General features: G+C 39.0%; 1 pseudogene; it reads right to left on the bottom strand.

Annotated features, from left to right (window-relative positions):
- Nucleotides 1-816: 816 nt before the first annotated feature.
- Nucleotides 817-1033, bottom strand: LOC104992863 (annotated as a pseudogene).
- Between the last annotated feature and the right edge of the window lie 7060 nt (nucleotides 1034-8093).

The following is an 8093-nucleotide window of genomic DNA, read 5'->3' as shown; positions in this document are numbered from 1 at the left end:
ACAATTTCAAGTCAGCCCAGGATCAAAGAGTTGGGACTATCTCAAGAAAGAGTGTTAAAAACACAAAGGAGCCTGCGTTCTGATCAGAGGAAGTGGCTGAGGAGAGAAAGGCACAGAAAGGGAGGAAACCTTGAGTTTATAAAATGTTAATGAGCCTCAGAATCGTAAAATTCTGCCTGAAAGGAAAAGAAAGTATGAAGCTCAAATCAAAGTTTCAGAGCTGAGAAGGCTGAAAGCGATGTGTTGGCCACAACTGAAGAACAAAAAGCGGTACAGACAGAACTGCATGGTCTGTGATTCAGATTACATTTCTGTTTCCAAGGCTGATCATTGGTTTGAATAAGCAGATCTGAGACAAAGCATCAACACCTGCGGTTTAACTGAGCATTTCTCCTTGCTGTAAACTGCAAGATTTTTTTTTTTCCATTCGATAAAGATTTACCATTTCCAAATCACAGTGAAAGGAACTTGAATAATTCACCAATTTTGTTTTCTACTATGTGCCTTAAAGATACCTCACTAGTAAAACTGGTATCTGGCACAACAGAATGACATAGGCAGACTGTAATATTGTAGTGACAGTAATGAGGTTGACTGTTACAGACTTATTTAAACTCTGAGTATTAAATGTTGCATCCTAATTATTTATATAGAACATTGGTCCAATAACAAAAATAGAGAACAGCAGCTGAAAGTGTAGCTCATTCGATGTTCAGAGATAAAAGGGTTAACCATTCTTTCCATTATTTTCTGCAGATAAGTCTTTTTTTGTCATATTTAAATGCGATGGCAACTGAGTTCTGGCCTTTTTCCAAGCTACTGTATGAAAAGGATGCTGGAGGCCATCGCAGTACGGCACACTGCAACATAAGGACTCTTCCGTTCACCAGTTCTGGCACACTTCCAAAATATACCCAACAACCCAGTTTTATTTCTGTCCAGGAGGCTGGATGCCAAGGATTGGATATAAACACAGGTACATATAAGCAGCAAGATTACAGTCAACAGACTGAAAATTGAAAATGGCAGACATAGTGAGGCGGGCCAAGCCCCAGCCATATCACCCTTCTGGGCCCAGCACTGAACTGCAAGATTTTTGAAAGACAAATATTCTTTTAAGAAGGACTAAGCACAAGCTGGAATCAAGATTGCCGGGAGAAGTATCAATAACCTCAGACATGCGACACCACCCTTATAGCAGAAAGTGAAGAACTAAAGAGCCTCTTGATGAAAGTGAAAGAGGACAGTGAACAAGTTGGCTTAAAATTCAGCATTCAGAAAACTAAGATCATGGCATCTGGTCCCATTACTTCATGGCAAATAGATGGGGAGACAGTGGCTGACTTTATTTTTGGTGGCTCCAAAATCACTGCAGATGGTGACTGCAGCCATGAAATTAAAAGACACTTACTCCTTGAAAGAAAAGCTATGACCAAACTAGTCATAGTGTTAAAAAGCAGAGACATTACTTTGCCAACAAAGGTCCCGTCTAGTCAAAGTTATGGTTTTTCCAGTAGTCATGTATGGACGTGAGAGTTGGACTATAAAGAAATCTGAGCACCGAAGAATTGATGCTTTTGAACTGTGGTGTTGGAGAAGACTCTTGAGAGTCCCTTCAACTGCAAGGAGATCAAACCAGTCCATCCTAAAGGAAATCAGTCCTGAACATTCATTGGAAGGACTGATGCTGAACTGAAACTCCAATCCTTTGGCCACCTGATACAAAGAACTGATTCGTTAGAAAAGACCCTGATGCTGGGAAAGATTGAAGGCAGGAGGAAAAGGGGATGACAGAGGATGAGATGGTTGGATGGCATCACTGACTCAATGAAAGTGAGTTTGAGTAGGCTCCAGGAGTTGGTGATGGACAGGGAGGCCTGGCGTGCGACAGTCTATGGGGTTGCAAAGAGTCAGACACGACTGAGCAACTGAACTGAACTGAAGCTAATTAGTGGCAACAGTCAAGACAAAGAAGCAAATAAAAATATTGGAAATGAGACTTTAAGTAGAAATGTTAATAATAAATTTGCTGCATTGGAAATTAAGTTTTAGGAAAAGTGTGCCACATGAAATATATTTAATAGTAGGGAGTAAATGAATGATTTTCCTCTGGGGAAGACTGTGGCAGTCTAAGTGTCTTGAATCTGATCTCCCCATTTCTGCTTTGAGGTGTGTTTTTTTTTTTTCCTTTTCCCTATTGTCTCTAAAAACAGCCCCTGTGAATGGGTCTGAAACTCCATTCAGAGAGAACTACCAAAGAAGGGGAATACGTAATAGATAGAGCCAGCTGGAAAATTTGAATTTTTTCACTTAAACAAACCTTCTCAGAATAAGGGGACTTCCATGGCAGTCCAGTGATTAAGACTCCATGCCTCCTCTGCAAGGTGCAAAGGTTCGATCCCTGGTCAGGGAACTAAGATTCTACATGCTGCACACCATAGCCAAAAAATTAAAATAAAATGCACCTTCTCAGAATAAGTAAACAAATACCCTGCCCGTTTCCCCCGCTCTAATCTTGCCCTGGGTACACACTCTAGAAGAAAAAGCTTCACACAAACTTGATAGAGACCATGTTTTCTTTTCTATTTGAATATCTTTTCAGTTACCTAGTATAAGAGCAGACTTCCCAGATGGCCCAGTGGTAAAGAAGTGCCTACCAGTGCAGGAGACCTAAGGGATGCAGGTTTGATCCCTGAGTCGGGACAGTCCCCTGGAGGGGGGCATGGCAACCCACTCCACTATTCTTGCCTGGAAAATCCCATGGACAAAGGAGCCTGGCAGACTATAGTCCATGGGGTCGCAAGGAGTCAGATATTACTGAAGGGACTTAGCATGCACACACGCAATGTAAGAGAAGTCACCGCAGGCACCCAGGTAAACATTTCCTTTTGGCTCCATCATACCAATAATCCAGTCTTAAAAAGTGAATTTTCCACAGTAATGGACATTTTCAGACACTGCTCATACCCAAACCCAAATTTAGATATTTATATCTGGTTACAATTCACTGGTCCAATATTTTGTCTAAAAAGAAAAAAGCTTTTCTGGAATTTATCAGCTTCTCAATAAGTTATTTTAAAAAAGTGAAGTATAATTACAATGTTGTGTTAGTTTCTGCATATATATATATACATACACACACATATATGCCCTCTCTCTTGAACCTCTCTCCTATCCCCTCATCAATAAGTTTTTAATTGAAAAAGAAATCTCCCCAATCTCCAACTGCAGTATGATGATATAAATCTGTTTAAATTATATCCTCTGTGTATTTGACAAGCATATAAAAGAGTTTTGCCCAGTGGCCTGAAATAGTCCCCTAGATTTTTATGACTTCCTGGGGAACATTTAACATTGCAAAGCATATTAGAAAGGAGTCTAAGACTTTTAATTATATGATCACCTTGCCTGCACAGGAAGTCATTTTCTTCTAAATATCATACTTTAACTGTTCTGATTTCTGAATTCATGGCAAATCTTCCAGCATTTGTTTTTCTCTGACCCTAGGCAATTAACCACAGTAGAGGAAAACTTTACCAAAATTGTGCAATTTTCTATGAAAACACAAGAGGGCAGGTTTTGCTTTATTGTGAGCCTAATTCCACTCTGTTATTAATCAGGCTGGTTGCTGTGCTCATTACAAATTCAGGAACATTCAATAACATACAAAGTGAATGAGCAATCAGAATGTCTACCATGGCAGTGAAATCTCTAGTATTTTAATAAAGAAGGACAAGCTTAATCCTCTCTATGTGGCATTATTTAAAACACAGAGAACACAGTTATGTTTGGGAGACACTGTAATAATTTAAGCTTTGTTATGAATCACCAAAGGAGCAGAGAATGGCTTGAAGAAGAAATGATCAAATTTAGTCATATTACATCCAAGAACTATGGCTTGAATTAAAGTGGCTAATAACACAAGTAGGTTAATATGTGTGTGTGTGAGTGTGTGCACGCACGCACTCACACACACCAACACATGCATGCACTAACCCAGTCTTGTCTGACTCTTTGCAACCCCATGGACTGTAACCCATCAGGCTCCTCTATCCTTGGAATTTTCCAGGCAAGAATATTGGAGTGTGGTGCCATTTCCTACTCCAGAGGATCTTCTTGACCTAGGGGTCGAACCCGTGTCTTCTGTGTCTCCTGCACTGACAGGTGGATTCTTTACCACTATCGCCACCTGGGAAGTTGCCAAATAGTTAATGGTGTCTGCCTAATAAAAATAGTGTTAGTGATAAGATACCAAGTATTCAATCCTTGAATGGGAAGCCTGTGTTTTTGTTTGTTTTGTTTAGTTTTCAAAGATTTTATTCTACTGCTCACAATTCTCTTGGTTTTTTTTTTTTTTCAAGATTTCATTAAACTGCCTGCCAAAGCATAATTAAATTCACAGGAGTTATTTTCATCTTGAACTGCCATTATGAGTAAAGTATTATGTCATCTTTGAGAGGGTCTTTAACTTCACCAATGGGTCCACCCATGTAAGAAAGCCACTGATTTTGCCTGGCTAAGTATTTTGCCCACTAACTCCTTCTGCAGAAACAAGGCTTTTAAGAAATCAGATGATGGAATAATGATATGGTGAGGTCTACACTTTTCACCCTTGTCTGTATAAATGGTAGAATTAAGGCCTACCAGTTTGGAGAAGGAAATGGCAACCCACTCCAGTGTTCTTGCCTGGAGAATCCCAGGGATGGGGAAGCCTGGTGGGCTGCCATCTATGGGATCGCACTGGATCAGACACGACTGAAGCGACTTAGCAGCAGCAGCAGCAGCTGTAGTGGGGAGGGCTTCCCTGGAGGCTCAGATGGTAAAGAATCTTCCTGCAATGCAGGAGACCCAAGTTTGATCCCTGGGTCAGGAAGATCCCCTGGGAAGGAAATGGCTACCCACTCCAGTATTCTTGCCTAGAGAATTCCGTGGACAGAGGAGCCTGGTGGGCTAAAGTCCATGGGGTCGCAAAAGATTTGGACACAACTATGCAACTAAACAACAACAACAAATGGTGGAGAAAAAGCACACCCAAGAAGAAAATGTAGCTGAAGAGTGTCCCCCTGTACTAGGCTGTATGGAGTGAAATTCTATCTGGCAGATGTACAACTCACAATCTGAAAGATAGGCTGCTATTCATTTCACGACAGGGATACATGACCCTATTATCTTATGTTTTATCCAGTACCTGTTCAAACACAGGCCAGGGGCCCTAAATGAAAAGTTTTACTTTGAGACTAGTTTATTCATTCAAGAAATATTTACAGAGTACTCAGGATGAGCATGGGTTTCCCTGGTGGCTCAGTAAAGAATTTGCCTGCAATTCAGGAGACCTGGGTTCGATCCCTGGGTTGGGAAGATCCCCCTGGAGGAGGGCATGGCTACCCACTCCAGAATACTTGCCTGGAGAAGTCCATGGACAGAGGAGCCTAGCAGGTCACAGTCAGTGGGGTCGCAAAGAGTAGGACATGACTGAATCGACTTAGCACAGATGCACACACACATTTCCTAAGTACTTAAAGTGCTTTGATATAATAGCATTGGAGCTGTATGGAGAGCTATACAAGCAGACCTCTAGAAGCTTCGGGTCTTCTAATAGAAGTGAACACCATGTCACTGTGACCTCATTGGCTCTACTTTCCTTCTTTTGGGCATCTCCAACAAGTTGACTGAGCTAATAGCCTCTCTAGAAGGAGCCTGCCTCCCTGGGCAATGACTGCAAGTGGCCTTCCTACTCACCTCCCTCTCCAATATCACTCTTCAGACTATAGGGACATCAGAGGTAACTCTTTACCTGGGGAAAAGGGTAGTAGCTTATTTTCCTGCTTGTAAAATAGAGAGCTAGGAAGTAGGAGCTCAATAGAAGCTCAATAGAAAGTAGAAACATCAGTTTATTTAAAGACTTCTTTTCTTTGTTTCTAAACTGAAGTATAATTGATGTATAATATCATATAAGTTACAAGTGTACAATATAGTGACTCAGAATTATACTGGATTATTATACTCATTTATAGATATTATAAAATACTGGCTATATTCCTTGTGCTGTACAATATAGCTTGGTAGCTTATTTTATACCTGATAGTTTGTACCTCTTAATCCCCACCCCCAGACTACCCCTCCCTCCTTCCCTCTCCCACTGGTAACTAGTTTGTTCTTGATATGTGTGAGTCTGTTTCTTTTTGTTACTTTCACTATAAATGAATATGTATATTTCCACATGTAAGTGAAATCATACAGTATTTGTCTTTCTCTGCCTGATTTATTTCACTTAGCATAATACCCTCCAAGTTTAAGGACTTATTTTCCAAAGTGAAGTAGTTACTCATGTATTTTATGCATATACATAAAATCTTATGTATATATTGAGTGCCAAAAAGATGTGAGTTGATGTTCACAAATTAAAAAACAATAGCCACCAACAGACAAACAATCATCTGCAAAACATTTATTTTTATTTTCCTTTATAATAGCTTTCTACTTCTTCTTAATGTGAGATTGGAATTTTTCACTAGGATTATTATAATTAATAATGTTAAATCCTAAGCAAATCACAAATTTATGTCAACGAATTTTAGAATTAGAAGAGAATTTAACTCACAAACGAAAGATGTTATTGGATTTCACTTTTGAATGTTAGCTTCAAAAAAGCATTTCTTTTAAAATCATAATTCATATACATACAAGTTTTCTTATACTGCAGAGAGAAGCATATAAACCAATCTATTCATTTTCTTCAAGGTTGAATTTTTCCCCCCATCATTGAGATGTATTGCCATAAAATGCTTAATGATATTTTCTAAGTTAATTTGCATAGTATTCACTGCAAGTAAATAGCAACTTTTTACTCTACAGGTTTATTCTACCTTTAGATTTGCTGAAAGGCAGTCATCATTGATTTATTGTAATGTTAGAAAATGCTAGAAAATTTTACTCTTGTAATATGAACTACAAAATTAGGAAATTATTTCTCTTAGGAAGGCATCATAAAACATAATATTTATGAGAAGTTGCACACACAGTACTTAAAAGGAGCTAAGTATAAGTGGTTAGTCTTTATTTCTACTGCAGACAGATCTTGCTTTTAAACAAATCTTTTGAGAATACGATATATGAAAATTCTGATATACTGGAAAGATAAGCTAGAGGTGGTTATGTGCTTTATAGAATTATTCATAATAGTTCATCCATAAAAAGTAATTTCCCCTGGTGCTTTTAATGTATAATTGATTTATACACAACTTTTCAGGAACGTACCAACCATGCACATTTATATCTTCATCTTAACATATTTCTCTTTTGGTTTACAAATTGGATGTAAAAATTAGTCCTCCAACAACTCTGAGGTCAGAGCATAAACTTTCCAGAGTGGGCCATGTTAATAACTCATTGATGAGTTTTCCATGAACTCTGTTAAAGGGAGGCATTGAGATCTATGCATGCGGCACTGGTTAGAGGTCCAGGCAAGGTTTCACCCCGTTCAGGAGCCTGGGCTGTTTTAATTCTCACCTACTGAGCCTACTCTCAGATGTACTTTATGAGACCCATTCAAATTCACTTAGTTCAGATTGAGCTTTGTCCTTTTCTCTCGCTTCTGAAGTCTTATTCCAGGGGATAACACAGGGTCTTGGTGAACCTTGCACCTTCTAGCGCTCCCATGTAGAGAAGGCTACAGAGACCTCTTAATCCCATTCACACACATCCATTCCAGCAGAGAGGAGCTGAAATGAGTGGACAGAAGGGCCACTCCTATGGCTTCACTCCTACTGCATGGGTACCAGATATAAACAGATGAAATTGCCTTAAAAATCTCAAAAGCCATTAACATCTCAGAGGTGGGAATCATCTTGGTGAGTCTAAACATCTTTGTAAAGATTGCCTCATTCTTATCTCTCATAATCTGATGATTACTTAGTAAATCATAACCATTTAATTCTAAATTATTACATTTTGTATGGATGGTTCGCTTTTAAATGCTAAGACTTAACCAATAGGCATTTGTAAGTAACCATTAGTACAGTGCAGCATTAATGAATTTAAATTCAACTCTTTAAAATAAGTCAAATGCTTGAAAAATTTTTCATCTGAGGTTA

This window comes from Bison bison, unplaced genomic scaffold, assembly GCF_000754665.1.
Source record: "Bison bison bison isolate TAMUID 2011002044 unplaced genomic scaffold, Bison_UMD1.0 scf7180017864225, whole genome shotgun sequence".
Taxonomy (NCBI): Eukaryota; Metazoa; Chordata; class Mammalia; order Artiodactyla; family Bovidae; genus Bison; species Bison bison.
This window is presented reverse-complemented; position numbering and strand designations above follow the sequence as displayed.